The sequence below is a fragment of the Lissotriton helveticus genome, chromosome 1_1, assembly GCF_964261635.1.
Source record: "Lissotriton helveticus chromosome 1_1, aLisHel1.1, whole genome shotgun sequence".
In the NCBI taxonomy this organism is placed as follows: Eukaryota; Metazoa; Chordata; class Amphibia; order Caudata; family Salamandridae; genus Lissotriton; species Lissotriton helveticus.
The window spans coordinates 1,114,061,986-1,114,089,371 of NC_136057.1; positions in this window are offsets into that span (position 1 = coordinate 1,114,061,986).

A 27,386-nucleotide genomic window follows, 5' to 3' on the forward strand; every position below is an offset into this window, starting at 1 on the left:
TTCCTTCATACGTGTGGAGCTGCCCGCTTTGCAGAGATTCTGGAAAGGGACAACAAAAGAGATGTTCAAAGTGCCAGGCAGTACCAATGGAGGCCAAGTGGCGATTATTAACTATAACTACAGGAGTGGACTAGTCACAATACACAAAAACATGGCTGATGTTGGCCGATATGGTACTAAAGAGAAACATAGCTAGATTATGGGGGACAGCACAAGTTCCAACAGTGAAAGAATTAAAGCAGGATATGGATTGGTGCTGTGCCGCAAAGAAGGTAGTCTATCCGGGTGAGGATGCCCTGGCAAATGGATACAGTGTGGGGAAATTGCGCTGCCCTTTGTCGTGGAAGATCGGACTACCCGAATTACACTTTATCCGGATATATACTTAACAGGGAACGTTACCTGGAACAAAACAGATCTTAATGTGGGACGTTTCAAATTGACTCTAAAAACCATTTGGTCTTAACACATGGGGAATATTCACAGGAAGCGCATGACATACATACTGTAAGCCCTGAAGAAGTCCGTGTATTGACGAAACGCGTTGGCGGTTTTAACAGGTTTAAAAAAAAAAAGAAAAGAAAAATAAAGGATCAAATTGAAAACGAATATAACATCGACGCTTCTTTGGAATAATTTTGCGTTTGATTGTTTAACTGTTATATTGACCTGTAAAGTGTGCTGGGCTACTTTTTGTTTGTTGTAATTTTGGGAAAGCCGGTTGTGTTACGGTCAGCTACCCATTTATCGGAGGTATAGGGAATTGTGCCTCAAGCCCTTTGTGCACCTTTGGATTTTGATAAATAGGGATTTTAGGACGTGTGCGGGCATCAATGCTTTGATTCCCAAAACTTTTGTAATTTGTAGTGTGGGGAAATTGTGCGAAATCTAGGGAGCTATAACTATAAGCCAGGTTCTGAAGGCATGAAGGGTGTGTGTGCGAGAAGGCCACGTGGAGTTCTAAAAGCGCAGAAATGCAAACTGGGAATTGCTGAGATGATGGTGACAATCAGAGAGAACAGACTAGAACAAGGGGATTGCATTGAAAAGAAGGAATATATGGACATGTATTGTAATGTAGAACTATGCATTGTATGTTTGACAAATAAAAAGAATTTTAAAAAAGTCCCACCACTCAACTTGATCATCGTTTGTATATAAGAATTTAAAACTTTCTTGTATGCAACTAATCTGTTGCTGTATTTCAACAAAGGTACCATGAATGTAAAGTAGAATATAATACCTTAATCAAATAAGTCACAAATGCCACTTTTAGCAGCCAAAACAAGTCCAAAGCCATCCTAGTTTGCAAAATTCCAGTTCTAAATTGCTGCCATTTGGGTAATGATAATTTCAAGAATGAATGAATGAGTGAAAACAAATGAAAAGTGACTTGCATAGTGCACGATTACTCAGAGGAGTGTCCTGGGGCTCTGCACACCGTCCACAAATACAGAGTGCAAATAAGCCATCTATACCGGTTTAAAGATCTGTGTTTTCCATTTTTTCCTAAACAATTAAATTCAAGAGTCAAGAGTAGTAGCAATTGAATTGGCCACATTCCCTAGCACTCTAGCATCTTGTTGAATCTCCTTGATAGACATACTAGTCTTATATTTCAGAAACAAGAAAGCAGAAAATAGTGGTGTCTCAGAGATTGCTCTTTTTTTCTTCTAGCGTAAAGAAGTGGGTGGAGCTGACTGTCTAATAGCAAGCACACTATAGCATCAAGCCATTTGAGTTCAGACTCCTCTCATAGCTTAGGTATGTTAATTTTTAGAGTCCCATAAAGTAGCTGTACCCTCACAAAAGGTTCATGATAGTAAGCACAGTGGAAATGTTATCGGATCCCTAGGGTGTTGCATATTTCCTGAGGTACAGATAATTCAAAGTGAGTGCATTTGTTACTTCTATTCGTAAGTGAAAATCCAATCCTAGAAACAAAGTCTTGGATCACTGATTCTGCTACAGTGGTAGCATGTGGTCAGGCACAGAGGCATACCTTTAACCCACTCTGATAACATACAAACCGTAACTAAAATATATATGAATGAGCAGCAGCTGGACCTCTGAATAAAGTCAATCTGTATATGTAAAGTGTCCATGAACTAAAAAACAGAACAAGCCAAAGAGCAATACCTACCTATGTTCTCTGACAGTCCACACTTTCCACTCCCCGAGCTCCAGCCATCCTGAACACATATTTCAAAGCACACTTGTCTCATTTTAAAAAACTGCAAATCCAAGTGTATGACATCTCCAGTCTGTATTCCTGTATACGGCTCATCTTATATACACACACTGTTAAAGCCCAGAAGCTACAGGGCATGACAGATCCAGTTTCTCACTTCTTGCAGAATGGGTAGCCCTAAGGCCACACAATTGTCCCTATCTTCAATAACATGGGCAGATAGACTTCCCAAAGCCATATTCTCCCACAGACTCCAGCACCATGCATTCTATGCTGGACTCATGTGCTTTTTCCACTGTTGTGTTGTTGTCATTCTTGTCACCAACAGTAAATTGAAAATGAATCTTCACATTTAAGAGATATCCCCCTCCCACAAGATAGGGCCAGCCCCAGGGCATTAATAACTGGGTTGGCTTCTACTGGAAATTGAACCATTGAATTTACAGCGAGCAACACCTTCCTCTAGTTGGGGGGGGGGTCAACTATGGACACACCTATCATAAATGGATAGGGGTATCCGCCAGTCCATTACCACTTAAATATCGATGTCTTGTACTTCAAAACATCACTAGTTTCACGTTATTTTTTCCTATTTGAAATCTGTCAACATAGAAAATCCATATTAAAGTTATGAGAAGTTGCACCAAATTTAGGGGTTGATTACAAGTCTGGAGGTCCACAGACCACCAGACTCACGGACTGCGGCGGCGCCGGTCTCCCCACCACCCTATTACGAGACGGACGCTGTTCCCAGGCGGTGTTGCGGTGATTAGGAGGCATCCATATTCTTGGCAGGACTACCGCAGCATATATGGAGTTTCCTCTCTGCCAGGGTTTTCATGGCAGGCACCCTGGTGCCTCTGCGCCCTGTGGATGCACCTTGCGTGCATGCACACTGGTTTCTGCACGGCATGGACTTTTAAACCCATGCCCTGCAGGAACTGTTTTGGAATTGCCATTGCAGTGCCTGTATTTGTAGTCACTGCCGTGGGATGTCCAAAAGAAAGCCTTCCTATCTGGTGTGTGCTCTCACCATGGTGTTGGCAGTGCGGCAGTGGGATGGACCCGGCTCTGCACTGCCAAACTCATAATCAGGCCCTTAGTAAGTGGGCGATGGTGAGAATACAATGATTTTTTTTTGGTAACTATTTTTTTATTGCAGCAATATTAACGGTACATTCACATCGTATGAGTCATTTCTGCTGGTAAACATTCCTCTTATGACTTATCAACATTCGTGTTACACAGCTCTTCAGCTCACACCCCGGAGGTCGAGCAGCACAGTGGTAAATAAATACGTGTGTAGGGTGGAATAACACAGAACAGATGTCACCAGCTTTCTGGGGCAAGACAATGCTGCTTTGCAATCCTCCCGCTCTCCCCCCCCCCGAATCGCGTTGTCCAGAGAAATCAGGAAGGTCTCTTCTAGTACATGTCTAAGCAAGAACTCCCCACCCCCCCAACTCACCCTGCTCCCCTCCACCCCTTCCCCCCTCCAGAACTATTCCCCCTTCCCCCAACTCCTCCCCCCACCCTCCCAAGCGTGCCAGCTCACCACCAGTGCGAGATCACAGTCATCCCGACCAATGCAGTCCCGAAGTGGACCATCAGGAGTATCCAACAAATGATACGTAGTCCTCACTCAGGAAGTAGGGGAATTAGGGAGGGAGTCTAGGTCGCCACCTCTCTGGGCAAGCGGTCCGTCGGGGCAGGGCTATGTGCCGGGGTGTCCTCCTCCTCCAGGCCCAAAAGTGTGAGGTCCAAGATCAGCCCCTCCCATGCCCTGGCCCTCTCCAGTGCCGTGTCATTATCTGCTCTAAGCGCAGCCTGCATACGGAGTTCTCCTTCACACCGGGCCCATTTGAGCAGCTCAGCCTTCCACCTCTCCACCACAGGGCCCCTACTCGCCTTCCATTGGGATGTTATGGCACGCTTCGCCAGGAGCAGATCCAGGTCCAAGAACTTGCTAGTAATCTTGTTCTTCGATGTGTGTGGGAACCAGTGTAGGATGCAGTGTGCCATGGATAAATGTGAGTCTCTCTCCGTGACCTCCCTCAGGGTGTCCACTACCTCCCGCCAAAAGGGACCCAACTCTGGGCAGGACCAGAACATGTGCTGGAAATCAGCTAAGGTTGCCGGGCATCGCGGACAGGCCGCCGGGTGGGTAGGGAAGTATTTATGTAATTTGTCAGGTGTCAGGTAGGCCCTGTGTAGGACATAGAAGTGCACCAGCTGAAATCTAGCATTGCGCGTTCCGTTTCGGGCCCGCGCCACTATGCCAGTCCACGCTTCGTCAGGGATCTCCATCGCCAGATCCGCCTCCCATTTCGTCTTCAGGGCCAGCAGAGGAGCAACAGTCTCCCAGACCATGCGTCTGTATAGGCACGTGACTGCCTTGATCGTCCCCGCCATCATCACCACGTACTGGCATCCCAGAGACAGTGGCGGCTCCGTCATGCCCGTCTTCCAGTGCCTGCGGATTGCCGATGTCAGCGCCGCATGAAGGAGGAAGTCCCCCCCGATAGCTCAAAGCGGTCTCTCAGTAGGTCGAAAGGCAGCATCGCCCCGTCCTCATAGAGGTCCCCCATGGACTTGAGTCCCTGCTGTTCCCAATCCCCTAGTCCGTGCCATGAGCCCCCATGCGGCAGTGCCCCGCACAGCTGGAGCGGGATCTCAGGGGCGTATGGCACCCCAACGCGGCCCCTCCGGCGGAATCTGTTCCAGCACTTCCGGGCCGTCCCAAATTCTTGCGTGAGATGGAAATCTCCCATCGGGAGCCCCAGAACAATCCGGGATAATACCTGAACCGGGCCCGCCAGTTCTCCAGATCCATCGCCTTCTCTCCTGGCTCGCGCGACCCATTGCGTTAGCCACTGTAGTTGAGCCGCCAGGTAGTACAGCTCGTAGTCTGGTACCGCAAGTCCCCCCTCTTCTCTAGGGCGGAGAAGTGTGCTGTGCGCCACTCTGCGTCTGCCCGTCCCCCACAGAAAGCCGATTACTAACGATCTTAACCTCCGGAAGAAGCTCGCCGGGATCCAGATCGGGAGGGTCCTAAAGAGATATAGCAGCCGTGGTAGGGTCACCATCTTAAGCAGTGCCACTCTCCCCATGAGCGACAACGGGAGCGTACTCCAAAACTCAAAGTTCTCTTTGGCGTGTCTGATTGCCGACCCGACGTTCCCCTCAAGAATATCCGCTTTGTCATGAAATATTGAGGTCCCGAGGTAGCGCAGGCTCCTCTCCTCCCACGTCACCCCCTCCGAGGGCTGTGGGCATATTCTGCGCGGTCGGGCTGGGAACAAATATGACTTCGCCCAGTTTACCCGGAGACCTGACACCCTACTCAGTGATTGCAGGAGGGCCTTAGCACCGCGTAGAGAGTCATCCGAGTCCGCCAGAAACATTAGCAGGTCGTCCGCATACAAAGCTATGTGGTGTACCTGTCCATAGACATCTAGTCCCTGATACGCCCGTCCTAGTCGGGCCCTTGCCGCGAGTGGTTCGACAGCTATGGCAAACAATAGGGGAGATAGAGGACATCCCTGACGGGTGCCCCTGCTCACTGCACACATCTCAGAGATGATTCTCCCAGTTCTGACCCTCGCAGTCGCATTTCGATATAGCAGCGCCGTCCAATCTACGAAGCCATCGCCCAGTCCCATCGTGCGCATAACATGGGCTAAAGCCATCTGCCGTCGAGCCGAAAGAGCATGGAGGAAGAGCTATGACGGTGACCTGAAAGCGCGATACCTTGCTGAGGTAAAGGTGTATCAAAGAGCTGTCTGCCGGGCTCGAGCTGACTATTATGCTATGGAATTCCAAGCGAGTTCCAATCCATCCAAACTGGTTTTTAAAGTCTTGAAGGAGCTCACAGTGAACAGACTTCCAAGTACGGAGATTTGCTCCCTTGCTCACTGTGAGTCGTTAGCCAGCTTCTTTGTGGAAAAAGTAAATGCCATCTATCGCTCTTTTCCCAAAGTCGATCCTGACAGTACGTCTTTTATACTGCGTACCTCACAGTGTCTGGCCTCGTTTCTCTTACCATCAGAACAGGAGTTTAGTCTCCTCGCGGCCAAGGTTAAGTCTGGCTCACCAGATGACCCTCTGAGACCAGCCCAGTTTTTGGACTCTGCGTCTGTTTGCCTTCCTCCTATTCGACATCTCGTGGATCAATCCCTTACCACCGGGTTGGTCCCCCCCAGTTGGAAGGCCGCCTGTGTCATGCCCATTATAAAGAAGCCTGGTTTGGATCCGCTGAAGCCGGAGAGTTATAGACCTATCTCCCTCCTTCCATGGGTGACAAAGATCACAGAGGCTCACGTGAATAACATCCTAACAAAACATCTGACCTCTGCACACCTATTGGATCCTACACAGAATGGTTTTAGATCTGGGCATAGTACAGAGACGGCACTCCTATATATGGTTGAACATCTCCGCTCTGTACTAGATGCAGGTCAAACGGCGGCACTGGTCTTGTTAGACCTTAGTGCCGCCTTCGACACTGTATCCCATGCCATTCTTATTCAAAGGCTTGGTGACGCAGGCATATCTGGCAAGGCGCTGGATTGGTTCCAATCGTTCCTTTCGGATCGATCCTTTCAGGTAGTGGTGCCACCTTTCAGATCTAAGTCTCATGCCATCACCCAAGGAGTTCCGCAGGGTTCGGCGTTGAGCCCCACTCTCTTCAATTTATATGTACAACCTTTGGCGATGGTTGCGAAGAGTTGGGGTCTCACAATGGTATCATACGCCGATGATACCCAGTTGGCGGTGGTCCTCAATGGGGACCCTGACCCACTGGCTTCAAACTTTGCGGATGGTCTGAGGGCTGTTGCTAGTTGGCTTACAGCCAATTGTTTACAGCTCAACGCCCTCAAAACCGAAGTGATGGTAATGGGGAACCATCCTGATCTGTGGGGTGCGAGTTGGTGGCCCAATGAATTGGGTCCCCCCCCCAAAACCTGTTGCCGAACTAAAAAACCTCGGCGTGTGGCTAGATTCCAAACTAACCTTCGCATGTCATACTAAGAAGGTAGCATCTATGTGCTTCGGCATCCTGCGGGGTTTGAGGCCTATCCTCAAATTTTTTTATGCCCCCACACGCCAGATGGTGATTCAAGCTAGCGTCTTATCGAGGCTTGATTATGCTAGCTCGCTGTTTTTAGGCGCTAACCAGGCGGAGGTCATGCGACTCCAACGGGTACAGAATGCGGCCGCCAGGGTTCTGGTAGGCCTACCTCGCTTCTGTTCAGCCCGCAGTACAATCTCTAAACTGCACTGGCTACCTGTAATTAGACGCATAGAGTTTAAGACCCTTTGTTTTGCGTTTAAAATTCTTATCACTGAGACCCCCACTATCCTCCAACATCTCCTGACTCTGTACACTCCTTCACGCAGTCTTCGCTCTGCGGGTCAAAAACTAGCACTTGTCCCACGTTTCCAAAAATGTAGATTAGGTGGTTGATCATTCACGGTGCTGGCTTCCAAGCTCTGGAACGCGCTTCCTATCCACATTCGATCTCTAGAGGATCCTTTTTCTTTCAGGAAAGCAGTTAAAACCCATCTTTTCCCCTTGCCTTATTAAAATTCAGTTACTTTTCTCGTTTCTGTCTGTTGTGTTACCTGTCAGATATAGCGCCGGGACGCCCCTTCGCTGGGGCAGCTGTGCGCTCAAAAAATTGATTAACATAACATAACATGGAAGAGATAAGGCCATTCCAGGCTGTCAAAGGCCTTTTCCATGTCGACTGCAAACACCGCTGCTTCATCACCTTCATAGGTGTCAGCCTCCAACACGTGCAGGAGCCGTCGCACATTAAGCGCCGTGTTGCGGGCCGGGATGAAGCCGGACTGGTCCGCGTGGATCAGCGAGGCCATGTGGGGGAGCAGGCGCGTCGCTAAGATCTTACTCAAGATCTTGTAATCTAGGTTGAGCATGGACAACGGGCGATATGCTGTCCTGTCCCATGGCTGCTTGCCCGGTTTCAGTAGGGGGACTATGAGTGCTTCGCCAGCGGTCGTCGGTAGGCTGCCCAGCCTCTTCGCCTCATTGTAGACCCGCGTCAGCTTGGGCGCCAGGAGGTCGATATACGTGAGATAAAATTCCGCTGGGAGCCCGTCTGAGCCCGGCGTCTTGTTCCTTGCCATACTTTTGATGGCGACCTTCACCTCTCTCTCCTCAATTCTGCCCCCGAGCAGTTTCGCGCCCTCTCTATCCAACTCGGGCAAGTCCAGGCCTTCCACGAAACCCTGGAATTCCTCCGCCGACGGCAGGATCCTACTGCGGTATAGCTCCGTGTAGTAATCGTAGAATACCTCATTGATCCCCCCTGGTCAAACCGTGCCATTCCCGAGTGGTCCCTGAGCTCAAGAATGACCGAGCTCCGGCGAGCCGGATTGGCCAGCCAGGCCAGAAGAGCTCCCGACTTGTCGCGCTCCGAGTGCGCGCGCGTGAGGTAGGTCTTGTAGTCGAAGCACCTGAGGCCTCCACTGTCGCCGCCACTGCCTCCCGCGCCTCAAGTAGCGCCGCATGTGTGTCCGGCCGCTCAGGTCTCGCCCTCTCTAGGTCTCGCAAACTCCCGTCCTCCTTCGCGATGTCTGCTAGCAACGTCCTCCTAACACCCGACGCCGCCGCAATGCATTGACCCCTCACCACCGTCTTAAAGGCGTCCCACTCTATCGTGACCGAGCCCGCTGTGCCCGCGTTGATCTGAAAGTATTCCTCGATGTTCGAGGCTATTGTTGTGCGGAAAAGATGGTCGTCCAGCGCCTCCGGGCGTAGTTTCCAGGCAGGGATACGCGGGCGGTATTGGGACCAGCCCAATTGCAAAAGCAACGGGTTGTGATCCGAGATCGTGCGCGTGAGGTACTCGCTGTGGCACACCTCTGCATGCACGCCCTGAGAGCACAGGAAGGCATCGATGCGAACGTGTAGCTCATGGAGAGCGGAAAAAAATGAATAATCCCTGTCCGATGGATGGTGAGCACTCCATGAGTCGACCAGGCCCTATTGGCGCTGCCAAGCAGTGCGCGCAAGTGCTAGTTTGCCAGCTGGTGCATTGGGCAGGGGGGGTGTGACCTGTCCAGGGTGGTGTCGGTGATGCTATTAAAATCCCCTCCAAGGAGCAAGGGCTCCACCAGAAACGGGGCCAGCTTGCTGGACAATAAGGAGAGAAACGCAGGTTGGTCCACGTTCGGGGCGTATAGACAGCCCAGAGTAATGTCCCTTCCATCTTATTTGCCCCTCACCATGACATACCTCCCCTCCGGGTCAATTAGGTGTTGTGTGCATTGGAAAGGAACCCCCGCCCGTACCCAGATGGCCACCCCCCTGGCATATGCGGAGTATCCAGTGTGGTAGACCTGCCCCCTCCACCTCCTTTGTAGCGCCTTACCCTCCTTGTATAGCAGATGCGTTTCCTGGAGAAAGGCGAAGTGAATACCCCGCCTGACTAAATAGGAGTGAATCTTGTGGTGCCTCTGCATCGTATGCATCCCCCTTACATTCCACGTGAGACATTTGTAGCCTAGGTCGGTCCCATTGTAGAATCCATTGCGCTTCATCCACACTCTCAGCGACCCCTCTGGCACGCCTGGGTCCCACCCCCATTCCCCCCCCAAACTGATCAAATAAACTTCCCCAACTCCCACACCCCCGGACAGACAACCAACGTGGAAACCCCATCCAAACTCAAGCAACAAAAGTGTATTTCAAGTGAATAGGGCTAGGGTGGCAAGTACACCTACCCAAGCAGGTCCGAAGCCCCCCGCCCCTGCCCCGCACCCCCCAGAACAGTCAGGAGGAACCCCCCCTGCTCTACCTCCCCCCACATCTCAGTGATGAGCCTCAGGCGGTCTCCGCGTCTCACTGCATAGCGTCCGAAGGCAGCTCCCGCCCACATCCCAGTACCTTACAAATTTGACAACCGCTTGTCGTCCACCTCAGCCAAAGATGCCGTCCGCTGTTTGGGGAGTCACCACCGGCAGGTCCGACTCCGAGAGATCGTGCCCACTACTGGAGCCAGGACTGGGAGCGCCGACCCTTGACTGCTCCGACGTGGCCCTGGCAGGGCTGGCGCCTCCCTGGCTGATGGCCGCCACCGCCAGCACCGCCTTAGCTCTTTCCTGTTGCCATCTCGACGGGGAACCAGATCTCCGCGGCGGCGTCGTCCCAGCTGAGTGCCTGCCAGGTGAGGCCATCGGATGGGCGCCCACGTCCGACTCCCCCCTGGTATCTAACCAGCTCCAAGCCTCCTGCGGTGTGTTGAAAAAGTGGGACCGTTCTCCAGCGATGACCCGCAGCCGGGCCGGGAACAAAATATCATAGGGCAGCTGCAGCGACCTCAGCTTCCGCTTGACCGCCAGAAAGGAGGCCCGTTGTTTTTGTACGCCTCTCGTGAAGTCCGGGAAGACCATGATCCTGCTATTATCTATTCTCAGGTCCGGCAGGTCCCTGGCTCGTCGGAGGATGTGATCTCTATCTCGAAAGTGCAGGAGGCGCATAACGATAGGCCGCGGCGGCTCTCCCGGCTTGGGAGGGCGCGCCGGGACCCTGTGGGCTCGCTCCAGGGCGAAAAACTGGGAAAGTCCTTCTGGAGCCACCTCGGCCCGCAGCCAGCCCTCCAGGTAGGCGACCGCGTCTTGTCCTTCAACCTTTTCCGGAACCCCCACGAGGCGGAGGTTGTTACGTCTGGAGCGCCCTTCACTGTCCTCGGCCCTGAGCTCCAGCACCCGGACCTTCTGCGCCACCTCCGCCAATGACGCTCTCAGGGTAGCCACATCCCCAGGTAGATCTTTCAGGGTTACCTCCGAGGTCGCCACCCTCTCCTTCAGCTTTCTGTGGTCATCCTTCAATAGGGTCAGGTCCGTGCCGATGGTGTCCATACGCTTTTCAAGAGCTTCCCTTGACGCCACTATCGCCTGCATTATGTCACTCAAGGATGGATCTCGCTGGCCGGTCGAGCTGCCCGCTCCAGACGCCGGTGCATCCCCCTCCTCTGAGTGGCCCGGGTCGTCCAGTTTCAGTGCGTCAAAGCCCTTCTTTCTGCCTCCTCGCGCCATTCTGCCGGGCGGGAATGTCCGTGTATCTCAGCGGTGGTCCCCCGTGAATCAGAGCACTCCCAGGTCCCCCTCCGGTCTCGCCTCAGTCGCTCGATTTGGCACCTCCAAATCCTTGCCAGCCAGGGCTCCAGTCCGTCAATCAACTCCAGTCGCTTTGTTGTAGGTAGCTACTGCCCACCCGGTTGTCTCAGGCCGGGTTCGCGTCTTCAATCACCAAGGCCAGGACAGCGTGCGGCGCGCAGTCGCCCCCGGTCAGGAATCAATCCCCCACTGCTAATAGTCCAGGTGTCTCTGTGGTGGACCCCAGCGAGGCAAGGCACTCTTCTTCAGTCCCGCCTGCACCTCCAAGTCCCTGCTAGGCGAGGCCCCAGGCCGTAAGTGTCGCACTCCCTCCTGGGCACTCCGGCGCTACCAGCTCTCCGCCGTCAGTTCGTGGAGTTATGGGCCACAGCCGCCATTTTGGGCACACACCACTCTGGTCGCCTGCCTCAGGGCCTTCCGCCTCCAGTCCGCCAGTGACGCTTGTGCCGGTCTCCCAGGGCACGGGGCAACAGGGGCTCCCCCCCAGCAACAGGGCGGTGTCACCGCACAGCCCGACTGCACCGCCGTCAGAGCCCAGTCCGGTTCCGTCGCAACGGGGCCGCCATCTTGGGGTCAGGCAGCTCGCCACGCCGCTGGCCACCGATCTCCGCAAACGCCTCCACGCTGGGCGAAGCCTTCTGCCTCCCCAGCACCGGGGGGCTCCTGTTGCAGCGCGGCCAATTTGCACTGGCCTCCGGTGTTCCCCGCCGCCTGCAGGGTCCCGCCGTCAGGCGCAGCGGGCAGGGACCGCGGCCGCCATTTTGGGCGCCCGTGACTCCGGGCGCTCCTGCAAGTGCAAGAACACTCGATCTCGGCAGCTATGGGGACTCCAGGGCCGCCAAAGGTAGTCCCAGCGCCCCCCAGACCCTCCCCTGCGTGTCTGGGGGTCCGGTGGCCGAGCCGGGGGTCAGGATATCTTGCGGAGCTAGGCGGGAGCGGAGGAGCTCCGGAGACCCGCTGCCAGTTACATCGGCGCCTTAGCCACGCCCCCGGTGAGGATACAATGATGCAGGCCCTAGCACAATATTTGTATACACTTCAACAATGTGTGAAGCAGCTGATCATTGATCATTAACATGGTAACTCCAACACGATCAAGAGCAGAAGATTAATAAGTAATGGGTTTCTTTCGATCACAATGGTCCTGTTTTAACATTCTGTGAGCAAAGCCCTCAAGAACATTGACAAATCCAGCATAAAGTATTTGAGTAATCTGGTAAAGGGTGCATACTAAGAAACTCTGAAGAGTTTTAGTAACTTATGGATAGTCTGGATGTAATTAGCAGAAGGATGGCTTTCCTTGACAATGGTGCATAAATCGAGATTTCGAACTTGGAATAAAAATTGTAATTTCTCTCCAGCGGCCTTATGTCTTCCATTAGACAATTTCATGAGGAAAATTGATAACACTTGCATTGGTCCACAAAACCAGCAGCGATCAACAAATCACCTACGTACTGAATGAGGGTAGGACATTGGGAAAGACCACAGTGTCAGAATCCTCAGGGATCACAAAAATGTAGAAGGTGATGAAGCATAACCTTGTGGGAATTTGGTGCATGTCATTCAAGAGCCGCCAAATGAAAAAGCAAAAAGGAAATTACTTTCTAGGTGCAGAAGGGCAGAAAAGAAAGCAGAACATAAATCAACATAAGTCAAACAGGATGATGTGTGTGTAATGCAATAAAATATAATTGGAAGGGTTTGGGAAATCAGGGCATTTGAGTTACACAATTGAGTAAAAAGCTTGAAAATCTTGCACATAATAATAAATTAATGGTAAGGTATAGGGAAAAGTAAAAAAAGTTATAAAATTTCAAAAAGTATGCTATTTTAAATATAAATTCATTTGACTTGGAACAAAATAAAAAATGCTAAAGAAATATTAACTTAAATTTAATTTAAAATGTTTTTTTGGAATATTATAAATTTCATTAACATTTTTAAAGTTTATATTTAAAAAATACTACCAAAGGTTAAAAGATAAATATTATGTGTTAAGATATTATTAAATTGAAGTATAGAACAAATTCAAAGTAAAGTAATTGTATTTTAATAAAAAATAATATTACATTAATTTTGACATTAAACAGATTAATACAATATTTTAAAATAAAATTATGAATGTTTTATTTTTAGAAAATGTATTCATTATTAAAGTACATTTATTTATATTTTAACTAGTTTAAATAATTTAATTTATTAAACTTTATTTCATATGGGGTTTTATTTTAAGTCCCTAGCGCTATAATTTTATATGGCAGGGTGTTGCAGAACAAGTGGTTTATCATGTGTAGGTTAGTACTTACTCCAGGTCTGAGCTGGAGTACATTTACAATTTTCGTGGGTCCTTTTTGGCTATAGTAACTTTAGAAGTGCAGTTTTGAATAGCAAAGGGTGTACTGATGTGGGTTAATGATGCTCCCAAAACCCCTTCCTAAGCCTCCCTTAACCTTTCCTTGCTGCTTTCTAAACCCCTCCTATATAGTAGTAAGTATGCCTCTTTTTCTAGCCACTCCCCTGGGTCCTCCCACATTTACTACTTTACTACTTAGGGCCCGATTCCGATCCGGTTAGGAGAGCATTCCCACCTACGGCCCGATTACGATGCAATTAGGTAGGCCTCCTAACGGTATTTGCTCCTTCCAAATTGGATCAGGAACGTGTATTCCCGACCGAGGGCCAGATTACGATGCGGTTAGGAACATAGGCTCCCATAGAAGTCAACGGGAGTCCAACCAATTTGTATCTGCAAGCATCCGGATGCATCATACTCGGTCGGTCGGACTCTCCTGATCCGAGTCGGTCGGGAACCATTTCCAAACTGATTCGATCAGAAAGATTTCCTAACTGCATCAGAATCAGGCCCTAAGTAGTAAACTTACATGCGTAAAAAGTTTCCCCATGAAAAAAAAAAAGGGGAGGTGGAGGTTTAAAACCTAAGATGTGTTAATTCCATTTTATAGTAATTAAGTGATACTGCTGTAGTGTTACTTACTTTATGAGGATTATTAGACTGCTATTCATGTTCTGGCCACAAACTCCATATGTGCTGTATAGGATTGTAATTATTTTTGTACAAATTAGACCTGAGAAAGAGGGCACAACATATTTATGTCTACATACATGCAGTGAGTGTCAAGGTATGTGTGTGTTGTGTTGTAGTAATTAATGAGTATGTTTGAGTTGCCACACCCCAAACGCACATGCAGACACAGTGTGAGATGATTCTACTAGCCAATGAGCCACATGTCACCAAACTCCCCAGCAACCAAGCAGCATGCAAGAGGTAACTGAAGAAAGATGTAGCTGTCATGTGTGCTTCCAGAAAAGGCAGCGTACACATCAGTGAAGCAGCCTCTAGCATCACTGCCAATATGCATGTTGAGGGAGTGCCTGTGGTGTTTGTTGCAGAAAAAGGGCTCACAGGCAAAGAAATATTATGCATTTGCTCTCTTCCCTCATGCAGTAACACTGACTACACCCATGTAACACTTCAGCCACCTCACTACACAAAGCATCTTCTCTGCAGAATATAGGCCAGAATATAGTGATACATGAGTCTATAATTTTTAGTAATAATGGCTGCTTTTCTGGTAGTATATACCCAGTAAGAGAGATTGATATGGCATCAAGAGTTACATGCTGTGTGAGACTTCCACTAGTTCCACACACAGCTTAACAGGTTATACTGTAAAGAACTCTAGTAAAAATCCTGATGTTTGCCTTTCTTAAACAGGAACTAGGGAAATGATTGTGTGGGATCTTACTCAATTATTTTTTTATAATGGATGTAATATTTATGTGAGTAGTTTCTATACAGGAATGCAGCTGTTCAGCGAGCTGTTCAACGCACGCATTGTGGTTTCTGAGATTCCCCCAGGAGCTTGTTGGCAAAAAGCTCCACAAAGATCAATGTCACAATTAAAGGTTCAACGGCCAACCTGGACATCATTATTCAGGTCTTAGAACTAGGCCTGGGCAGTGAAGTCAACTTCATTAGTGGAATTTGCGGACCTTTCTGCACTCCCCACTCTGCGGAGCTCATGGAGTGAGAAAACTCTTCTTCACGTAGTGCAGCAGAGTTTTTCCCTGCTCACGCTTGCTGGGGTAGAATTTCCGCATAGCCGAACTCCAGGACCTCTGCCCAGGCCTACTTAGAATGAGACAGAGGATGGGGAGACAGTCAAAGCTTAACCTAGTTACCCAGTGCATTCACTAATAAAACTTTATCAGATCGTCAAGAAAGTAAAACCGTACACAATAATGAAATAGGGAAAAGTCATAAGTATACCACTAGTAGAGTTTCTGTATCCCAGCTCTAAGTCTCCTATAACATGTCAATGCAGAATTTTACATTACTCATCCTTCTCACACTTCCCCTGACTAAAATCATGCCTGAGATTTATGGGTGTGCTGTTTATATTGAAGAGGAAACTTCTGTCACTGCACTCATGTGCAGTGAATGTTTGGATCACATACAACTGTCTGGAGTATTGAGCCCCAAGTCAGACAGCTCAAAACAAAACCTACCATTTCCAGATATTTATGAAAAGTAGACACCTGGGGGAGTATGGCATATGTTGAGGGAAAAAGCCTTTGCCATGCAGTCTTTATCACGCAATGCCTTTACCATGCATCATTTACCACGGATGTCTTTACCACACATATGTCTTTACCAGTGTCTAGGACATCATTTATGAAATCACAGATGTCATTAGTGATGTCATCAGTGATGTCACTGACCATGTCATGAATGATGTAATATGTGACATCATCAGCAGTGGATTGCGGGCGCGCGAGTTATAGTGAGTCCAACTAACTATAACGTGGGAATTTCAATGGTTTTGTATGAGTAAAATGTTCAGCTAACTATAACTGGTGTGAAACCTATGTTTTTTTCAGTGAATTTCAAAGGTTTTTTAAATGCTAATTCCTAAGTATAACAATTGTGAAACCTATGTTTTTTTTAGTGAATTTCAAAGGTTTTTTAAATGCTAATTCCTAACTATAACGATTGTGAAACCTATGTTTTTTTCAGTGAATTTCAAAGGTTTTTTAAAAGCGAATTCCTTGCTATATCGAGTTTGTAACCTACGATTTTTAAAGTGAATTATTAATTTTTTTTAGTAGCTGTTTTTTATAACTATTATTTTTTTTTTCTAAAATTTATTTTTCAATGTATTTTTCATGTGTTTTTTTTGATCATTTTGTCTTGGAGCGCTCAGGGTGCGCACACCGGTAAGCGTACCCGAGAGCGCAGCGAGAGCGCTATTCCCGCGTGCGGAAAAAAAAGGATGTATTTAAAGTAAATAATAATGCAAAACATTCAGTGGCATACTTATAAAAGTAGTATTTTTTATTTTAAATAACCGTATTTTAACTTTAAACGCATTTCCGAAAAGCTAGCAAAACGTCATTCAGGCGCGCCGCGTAAGCGCCCCCGGAAGCGCCTACGTTCGTGCCGCGTAAGCGCCCCCGGAAGCGCTCCGGTGCACGCAGCGTAAGCGTGTCAAGTCATGTGACCTTAAAATAACAGTTTTCATTGGTTGTTAACAGTTTTTTTTACGACTAATGAAAACCCCACCCATTTCCTTCACTACCTCTTTCACTTTGGAGACAGAAAGACCTATTTCCTTCTGCTCTTCAATTCAGTGAAAAGAATGGCTGCAAGACCAGTCCCCTTCAGTAAGGACCAACTAGCGGATTTTACCGCGGTCCCGCCACACCAAATGGCCCTAAATTAGCACCGGACTAGAGGATTGTTTACACAGACTTGATCAGACGGAGACACCGCCAGCCAACAGCGGCCCCGTTGTGCTTTTTAACGTTGGATCTTCAAACTAAGTTGTTGCAAGGGGAGCACAGGCTCACAAGGCAAGTGACAATTTTGGTCCTGAGGAGAACCCCGGGAACTAACGGGGTTTGAAACGCGTAGACCAACCTGATCTCGGGTCTTTCAAATATTTTTTCTCTTCTTCTAAAAAAGTTTGTGTTAAAGATAGAGTGAAAAGTCTCACTGTTAACTTGATGAACCACGAAAGAATTGTACATAGAATTCATTACCACAAGAAACATTAAGTTGTTTGTTAAGTTTAAAGAGACATTGACACCGAGATCACAGTATGTGTGTATTGTTGAATTGATTGGCCAGGAGTGTGTGATTTTGCATAAACGGTTAAATTGTTTTGTCTAAGTGTGGCGTTTATTCACTGTGTTGTATATTGTGTATATAAAATTTTTTGTATTTCCATGCATAAAAAAAGTATATGGTTCAAACATTGAAAAGGAAATAAAATACTCAGTTGCAATTTATAAAGCAGGTTGTTTGTTATATTCATAATAACTATTTTGTTTCAGATTAAAATCAGTTTAGGTAGGCTCTCAGCACTGGCAGTTGTTGTTGTTTAGTTTATGCAAGACCAGCAAGCAGCAGTGATGACTCTGATGAGTTTATCCAGGAGGACCCTCCTCAGCCAAAGTTGAAGCAGCACTTCATATGGAATTTTTTTATAATTCCACCAGGGGAAAAGAAGGTAAATGCTCCTAAGGTGGAGTGTAAGATTTGCCACACTGTTTTATCTTGTGGTGACCGCTCCAAAAAATTATAGTTTTGGCAACTCAACAATGATCAGGCATGTTCAAAGGAGGCACCCCCAGAACTTTGCCCGGCAGAGTGTCAGGGACCTGGCACGTAATACCCCGAGAGATGGCGCCTCAACTTCCACCGGAGGAGCAACATCATCGGGGAGAGGAAGAGCAGTGGAGCTGATACCCAACATACAACCAGTATTTAGTGACATCACCATTAAATGTAAGCAGTGTGACAAACTGCTTTGAGAGTATCATGCTCATTGTACGCAAAAGAGAAGACCACCGCTGCCCTACCCAGCCCTAATTTTTTCCCTTTTTTTTGCTCCTGTTGAGCAGTTTGGCATTCCCTATTTTTGTTTTTGTTCAGAAAAAAACCCCCAAAAAAATGTAAAAACGTTCGGAAAAAGTAAAAAAAAAAAAAAACTAAAAAAGAAGAAAAAAACAGTTCTTTTTAGAACTACCTCCAATTCTCCAAAAAGAGCTGTATTCTTTACAAATTCAAAAGGAGTGAGTGAAGTGGAGTGCAGTGAGCGAGGAAAGGAAAATGAGTGAGGGAGCAAAGAAAGGGACGAGAAGGGAAGGGAAGTGAAGTAGGGGGATTGAAAGAGGGTGAGTGTGGGAGGTGAGTGAGGGGAAGGGGAGTGAACAAGAGGAATGAGGATAAGTAACCAAAACGGAGTAAGGGAACGGGGATGAGGAAGGGTAAGAGAAGAGCAGTGAGGTTGAGGAAAGAGTGATGATAGAGAGTGGATAAAGGCAAGTGAGCGTGAGACAAGGGGAGTGAGGGAGTGAGGAGACTGAGGAAGTGAAGGAAAGAGTGAGAGAAGAGGACTGAGTGAGGGAGGAAAAAAAGATAAGTGAGGGAGTGTGGCTGAGTTATAGGGAGTAAGCATAACAGAAGAGGAGTGAGAGACTAAGAGGATGGAGAGAATGGGCGTAACAGAGAGAGAGTGAGGGAAGGGGAGTGAGTAAGTTAGAGGACAGAGGGATTGAGAGAAGGAGTTACTGAAGTGGAGTAAGGAGAGTAACAGAAGGGAAAAGAGTGAAGGAGCGCAGGAAGGGAAGAGACAGGAAGGAAAGTAAAGGAGAAGGTCTAAAGAAGGTGATTGTGGGAGTATAGCTGAGTTATAGGGAGTGAGCGTGACAGAAGAGGAGTGAGAGACTAAGGGGACGGAGAGAATGAGGCTAACAGAGAGAGAATGAGGGAAGGGGAGTGTAGAAGTAAGAGGACAGAGGGAGTAAGTGTCATGCCTCAAGCCCCCTCCTACCACACTGTCCCTTTAAGCGTGAGCTATTTAGAACCCATCGACCCATGGAACGACGCTTCACGTTCTTGCGTCTAGCTCCGTTGGGTCCTTTGCCGTCCTGTTTCCTGTTGACCTGACTTCCGTTCCTTTGACCTTCTGACTCTTTCCTCAGAGAGAGCCTTCCAGCCCCCGTGTTCCGTACGGGCGCCGGCTTTCGCTCTCTCTCTCCCAGCAGTTTGCGAGCGTGTTGTCCATCTGCGCTTGCCCTTGAATGCTGATTGTTCACGATGCTTTTCGTGAGCATTCCCCCCCCCCCCTTCCTTTGGGAGTCTCGCCCGGCGGCCGGGTTTTCTCCGCCATCCGGTGGGACTCAACCTCCGTGTTTCGTTCCTGTTTGCTCCGTCTGTCAGCCGGGCTTGTTCTCCGCTGACGGGCCGGGCTGGCCCTTTCCATTTTCCCTCACTGAAGTTGCTTCGCCCGGCAGCCGGTCTTGGTATCCGCTGCCCGGCTGGGTTTTCTTTAGTGCCATTATTTAGTTAGTTAGTTAGTGTCCTCAGTTCCATTAAGTGTGATTCCTTCTCCTTCCCTGTTCCTACTCTGCTTTGGGATACCTATTTTCCTGTGGATTACCACGTATTTGGCTGTTGAATCTTGCGTGGACCAGAGTGGTATTGGCTACTACTACACGTCTCAGAATCACGGTAACAGCGCATTTTGCGCTGCACATATATTGGTTAAAGTACATACGTGCTGAAGTTTTGAATACATGTTTTGTTTTCATAGATGTTTGTACAGCTGCCAAGAGTATTGGCACCAGAGTCAGGACATTCCCTCTGACTATTGGATGTGTATCTCGAGCGCTACACAAAAAACCAGAGTGAGCAGTGTAACTAGTCACATTGCATTGCACTACGTGCATGGAGGCACACAGTACTGACTGATGTTCTGTCATCTTTTCTATAGCTCCAGACGAGTTCCTTACAAAAGATTCCTCCATATCCATTCAGTGACATTTCAGATAATCCTGGGTATGAAAGGTTTATATGTATAGAAGTGATAGTGATTGTCGAAACGTGTTATAGTCAGACTCAAGTAATTACTTCCTTTGTATTACAGCCTACTTATTGCCAAGCACTCAAGAGAAGTTGTCAAACATCCAGTCTGAAGACTACCATCACACATTTTGTACCCCAACCTTTCCTTGTTTTGTCTCCCTGTTTTCCCCTGGCGTGCCTCTCGTGCTCTAGTGTTCGATAGAGTCGGAAGGCCGCAGGGGAAGGCTGTGGACTATTCTTCGGATTCCTGACGCTCCTGCGGAATCATCTTGTATCCTTTACAGTAAGAGATGGAGTTAGTGAAGTGGAGTAAGAAGAGTAAGGGAAGGGAAAAGAGTGAAGGAGTGAAGGAAGGGAAGAGAGAGGAAGGAAAGTAAAGGAGAAGGTCTGAAAGACAGTGAGTGTGGGAATGTGGCTGACTTATAGGGAGTGAGCGTGACAGAAGAGGAGCGAGAGACTAAGACGACATAGAGAATGAGGCTAACAGAGAGAGAATGAGGGAAGGGAAGTGTAGAAGTAAAAGGACAAAGGGAGTAAGAGAAAGAGTTAGTGAAGTGGAGTAAGGAGAGTAAGGGAAGGGAAAAGAGTGAAGGAGCGAAGGAAGGGAAGAGAGAGGAAGGAAAGTAAAGGAGAAGGCCTGAAAGAAGGTGAGTGTGGGACATGGCTCAGTTATAGGGAGTGAGTGTGACAGAAGAGGAGTGAGAGACTAAGAGGATGGATAGAATGAGGCTAACAGAGAGAGAATGAGGGAAGGGAAGTGTAGAAGTAATAGGGCAAAGGGAGTAAGAGAAGGAGTTAGTGAAGTGGAGTAAGGAGAGTAAGGGAAGGGAAAAGAGTGAAGGAGCGAAGGAAGGGAAGAGACAGGAAGGAAAGTAAATGAGAAGGTCTGAAAGAAGGTGAGTGTGGGAGTATGGCTGAGTTATAGGGAGTGAGCGTGACAGAAGAGGAGTGAAAGACTAAGGGGACGGAGAGAATGAGGCTAACAGAGCGAGAATGAGGGAAGGGAAGTGTAGAAGTAAGAGGACAAAGAGAGTAAGAGAAGGAGTTAGTGAAGTGGAGTAAGGAGAGTAAGGGAAGGGAAAAGAGTGAAGGAGCGAAGGAAGGGAAGAGACAGGAAGGAAAGTAAAGGAGAAGGTCTGAAAGAAGTTGAGTGTGGGAGTATGGCTGAGTTATAGGGAGTAAGCGTGACAGAAGAGGAGTGAAAGACTAAGGGGACGGAGAGAATGAGGCTAACAGAGAGAGAATGAGGGAAGGGGAGTGTAGAAGTAAGGGGACAGAGGGAGTGAGAGAAGGTATTAGTGAAGTGGAGTAAGGAGAGTAAGGGAAGGGAAAACCGTGAAGGAGCGAAGGAAGGAAAGAGAGAGGAAGGAAAGTAAAGGAGAAGGTCTGAAAGAAGGTGAATGTGAGAGAGGAGTGAGAAAAAGGGGAGTAAACGTGGGGATTCAGAATAAGTGAGGGACGCGCAGTAAGGGAACAGGGGTGTGGGAGCTTGAGACAAGAATAGTGAGGTTAAGGAAAAGAGTGTTGAGAAAGTAAATTTTGTACGTCAAACTTACCTTATAAGTAATGTAAACTTAATTACATATTTTCAGTAAATTTAATATCTGTGAAAGAGAAAAAAAAAGTAAGTTAGAATATTTTTAATATATATTTTACAATACAAGAGACAAAGTAGGAGCTTAAAAGTCATAAAAGCATAGTAAGAGATAAAGTAGGAGTGAAGGACTCAGAAAGGAAAACAAAGGAATGGTGAAGGTCAGAGAGAGTTAAAAAGAAATAGAGGGAGAGCAAATTTCTAAAAGGATAATGACATGGATACATTCAGTGACAGAGAAGAAGAGCAGGAGAGAGAAATGAAGTGAAGGTGAGTAAGATACTAAAGGAATGTGCATTAAAAAAACTAAAGGAAGAAAGGGGAGTAAAGAAACGGGAGTGAGTGACAGGGAAGCAAGAGTGAATGACGGTGGATTAATGACAATGAGGGATGGAAGGTGAGTGAGGGTGAATGTAGGGTCGTAAGACAGTGAGGAGACAATGGGAGTGAAGGTAACAGAGAGGGAGTGAGGGAAAACAAGTGATAATATGAGAGAACAGAGGGAGTGAGAGAAAGAGTGAGTAAAGGGCAGTAAGGTGAGTAAGGGAAGGTGAATGACTGAGGGAGCAAAGGAAGGAAAGAAAGGGAAGAGAAGTGAAGTGAAGCAAAGGGACTGGGAAAAGGTGAGTGCATGAGGAGAGAAAGAGGAAGGGGAGTTAAGGATGATGAATGAGGATAACTGAGGGAACCGGAGTAAGGGAACAAGGGTGAGGGAGGGTGAGTGAAGGGCAGTGGGGTTGAGGAAAAAGGGAAGATAGAGAGAGGATAAAAGCAAGTGAGCATGAGACAAGGGAAGTGAAGGAGTGAGAACATTGAGGTAGTGAAGGAAAGAGTGGCAGAAAGGGACTGAGTGAGAGAGCAAAGAAAGGTAAGTAAGGGAGTGTGGATGAGTTATAGGGAGTGAGCGTGATGGAAGAGGAGTGAGAGAGTGAGAGGACCGACAGAGTGAGGCTAAGAGAGAGGGAGTGAGGGAAGGGGAGTGAGGATGTGAGTGGACAGAGGGAGTGAGAGAAGGAGTGAGTGAAGTGGAGTAAGTTGAGTGAGAGAAGGGGAATTATTGAGGGAGCAAAGAAAGGAAAGAAGGGGAAGGGGAGTGAAGTAGAGTGACTGACAGCTGGAAAGGGGTGGATGGAAGAGAGGGAAAGGGCAGTGAAGGAATAGAGAATAAGGATAAGTGAGGAAAGTGGAATAAGGAAAGGGAGGTGAGGGAGAATGAGAGGAGGCCAGTGAGAGTGAGTTAAGAGGAGTGATAGAGGGTGGAAAAAGGTGAGTGAGGATACGACAAGGGGAGAATAATATATATTTGATAATACAAAATACAAAATAATTTTTACAATATGTTATATGGTTTATTTTTGCTGTTCTCAGAATATATTGAATTTCACTTAAAACAGTGACTTCAATACTACTCATCATATAACAGCGGGCAAAAAAAACACAATCAAAATGATTGTGTTTAAAAAACCCATACAACGTAACAATAAATAATGTAAAATTTAGAAAAAACATATCTTAACTCACTTTTGATCCACGTACTTTTCCACGAGGCCAAATAGTATATGGAAAGTCCTTTTCTTTGGAAATTACTCAAGAGTATTCTTAATCTCTCATTTACCCGAGTTTCTGAAAGAAAAGCTCCAACATCTTTTACATTATGAAACAATAGTTTTATTTCCACCTCCAGCTTACTTTTTATTAATATTTTCTATAATACTCACAGCACACACTACATAATATACTTATACTACCTCTATGAGAACTACATGTTTTTTATTATCTTGATCACTCTCACTCAGAAAGTAATTTTGAACACCAAACTAAGTTGTATTAACTGCTGCAATCTTCAAAGGCCAATTACCTTCCCTAAAATTTCGGTTGTAAGAACACTAGGTAAGAATTTTGTAAGTCAGAAGGCAAACGTTGTTTGAAAGTCAATTGAGTATCATTACAGTGTTTCCAGCCTTTTTGACATTTTAAATAAGCTGTGTAATGTCCTGATGTTGTTGAAGGACCTTCATGGTAAATAATTGCTGCAGTTGCAAAGGTTCTTCCTGAAATTGATAATTGAGAAGCCACAACATTTTTAATTAAAGTTGTCAATTTAGTTCCATCACGTCTACATCGTTGGAACATTAAAATTACATACTGTCCATATCTTTGTATAAATAATGTTGAAAGCATTGCAGATTTACATTGAGTACAGACCATGTTTTGATTTGCTTGTCTAACTAGAATTATTAAATGACACTGATTTCCAGTCTGGTAAAGTCAAATATACAAATCTTTCAGTGTGTATTGTAGTACTACTTGAAAAGGAGCAATTGTCAGAGTCATGCTGCCATTTATAAGAAAGGCCAAAAAGATTTTTTACATCTACACCTTCATCTTGCAATACAACAAGCATATACATTAGAAATTCCTGACAATCTTGCTGAATATTCTGTGAAAATTGATTTACACCAGAACATATGTCTAAAACATTTCGAATTTCAGAAACACTTTGTATTTTTGTTCTATCACTGCTACATTTCTCAAACACAGAATTCAATAAACAACAAAATGTTTGATCACGATTTTCAGCAATCTGTTCTTGTACAGTTTGGAGAAAAAAAACAACGTTAATCACTACATTAGCATAGCAGTTGACACCAGAACTGTTTTCAAACTGAAATCCAATAACATCTTTAACTGATTCCCTTTCGTTTCTGCTTACAATTACCAGTTCATCTATTTTTTTTCTTTTTGCTACAACTTCACTACAATGTTTCTCATTTCTTCTTTTTCGGTCTACCACACACTTTTCAAATAGAGGATATTGAGGTAAATTTGGAGCATACTCTCTTCTTAACCTATTATATTCTTTTACACAATTTAGATCTGCATTAATCTTTGTCTCATCAAAATCAATCAAGTACAATCCTGATAAAGTTCTGACTCGAGATAAAGCAACATATGCCATACCCTCCTTGAACACAGAACTTCCAATATTCACCAAAGCACTATCTACACTTAAACCTTGAGATTTATGAATAGTCACCGCATATGCCAAAGAAACAGGAAACTGTTTTCGGCGGACATATAAATCTTTCACAAGCAAAATTCGGGCAGAGCATCGACTGATTTGTTGTACTTCTTCAATACCATCAAATTAAATTTTTTATAAATTCAATTCCATGTCTATTTCGGTAATTCACAAAATCAACAACATGACCCATTGCTCCATTTACTAAACCTCTTTCCACATGAAAATTACGTCGTAAAATTATACGACAATTTAAAGATGCATACAGAGTCTTTTCCAAACCAGCAGTTTTAGATATTATCTTCTCTAAAGAATCCAATTTTGATTTCAACTTTTCTGACAAAATAATAGTTGCTCCTTCATGTTCTATTTTATCAATAGCTTCCAGTTTCACAATCTCTTGATTTTCCAACTTTAACATTTTGTTGTTGAAGATTGAACATTCTTGCAGAGTTGGCATCAAGCATATGACAGATTTGTTTTCTGGAATTTTCTTAAAAATATTCTCTGGGAGAATGTTTTCTTTTGGAAACAAATTTGAAATTAATCGTGCATATAAAGCTGCTTTCCCATGCTCACTTACTTTTCCAATTCTTACATCTTGTAGAATCTTTTTATAATCTTCATCCTTTGCCTGTCCCATATTTTGTAGCAGTTCTGCATATTTGAAATTTAACCATATGTTAACATTTCCAATGCTTCCTAGACACTTCCTTGTATCTTCATGTGTAAGCATTTTAAACACTGGTTGTCCTTTCACTGGAGTTAGTTGCAGTAGATCTCCAAAAACAATGATGTGTTTGACTCCAAATAACACATCATACTCTGGTTTAAGAATTCCTTGCCTTCTTAAATGCACAAAAGCAAGCATTACATTTGATACAATGCTTACTTCATCAATGATAAGAAGTTTCATTTTCTTCAAGACTGGGGAAACTTCAGAACAAGCTTCTCCAGATAGCTTGTGGGATTGTAATTTATTATCATGCTATACTGGTAGCATCAATAACCGATGTAAAGTAATCCCTTTAATGTTATGTGCTGCCAACCCAGTTGGAGCGGTAACAACACAAGACAGCGATGACTCCGTTCTTTCTGCAGATAAGTTGCAATTGCTTTAATCAGAAAACTTTTTCCAGTTCCTGCTTCTCCACTCATGTAGAGTCGGACAGGTATAAATGATGTACATGAGCACTCTTTTTTCTCATGAGATAAACCATGCTCAATCTGTTCTGTGACTTCGTCATATATTTGTCTCTGCTTAACGTTTAGTTCTTTTTCCAAATCTTCTAAGTTAACTACATCCTCTTGAGCTTGTTCCATGGCTCTTGCAACTTCATCCATGGCAGTGGCAGCTTCATTTTGTATAATTGGTCCTCCTAGTGCATCCTGACTCAATGAAGCAGAACTCTGACTGTCTTGAGAACTGTCTCTAGCAATCTCTGCTGCAATTGTGGCTTCTTGCTGTATTTCCTCGTTCAACATTTGCAGATAATTTGAAAAAACAGGACATTCTATGGTATCCTTGGTTGCATTGAACAAATCTTCATAAGTAAGAAAATCTCCAAGTAGTTCCTCTTCTGTACACCAAGGCTTAAAGAGTTGCAAAAGAGCTAAGTAATAAAATTCCCTTTTGTCTAGAGATTCACAACTCAATTTTCGATAATTAATCAAATGGCCTTTTCTTTGTTTCACCAGACAGCCTTCAGATCCAATTACAGCATATATACCTTTATTGATATCTTCTGTGACGTTCCTCTTAAAAGTATAGGTTTGCAGAACTTCATAGAGACAAACGTTCTCAAGATGACCACTTCTATTTGGATAGTATGTATCCAACATGTTTGTCTTCAAAATATCTGTACTGTCTGGTTCTTTCTCCGCCAAATACTCTATTTCTTGTACAGATTTCAAAACTCGGTTTCGTGTTGCAGTAAAACCTAGACTCACCCAAATGATGGTTCTAGACTTGGCATATAGACTTGCTGATGATAACCGATCAGAACATTCATATGCTCCAATTTCTCGATGCGACAACATCTTCAGACTGTAACTGTATAATTTCTTGCTTAGACTCTTTTCATGTGAAATCTCTTCCCACATTTCCTTCAGTTGCGTCTTTTCTGATTTTGTGATGTAAGACGTCACATATCGAGCCACAGCAATAGAGTTGTCAGCAACATATTGAATATCTATGTTAGCATTCCACATGGACAAAATGACTGGGTTGTAGTCATTTATATATTTGGACTCCTCATTTCTTCTTAGGTTGTATGTATTTTTAGGTGATTTTCTTGTCACAGTATGTCGCAGAGAAGACATAAAATTATTCACTCTTCCTTTCGATGTTACTGGACGTGGAAATGCAAAACGACATTTTGTGTAGAACTTGTCCTTAACCCGGACATAATATTCGCAGACCTATATTTTAATGCAACTACGGGTACGAAAATGAATGACCTCATATTCTATACATCCAAAACAGCTAAATGGCGCAATGCCTTCGCTAGGATGCTTACCATAAAAACTACGAAAAACA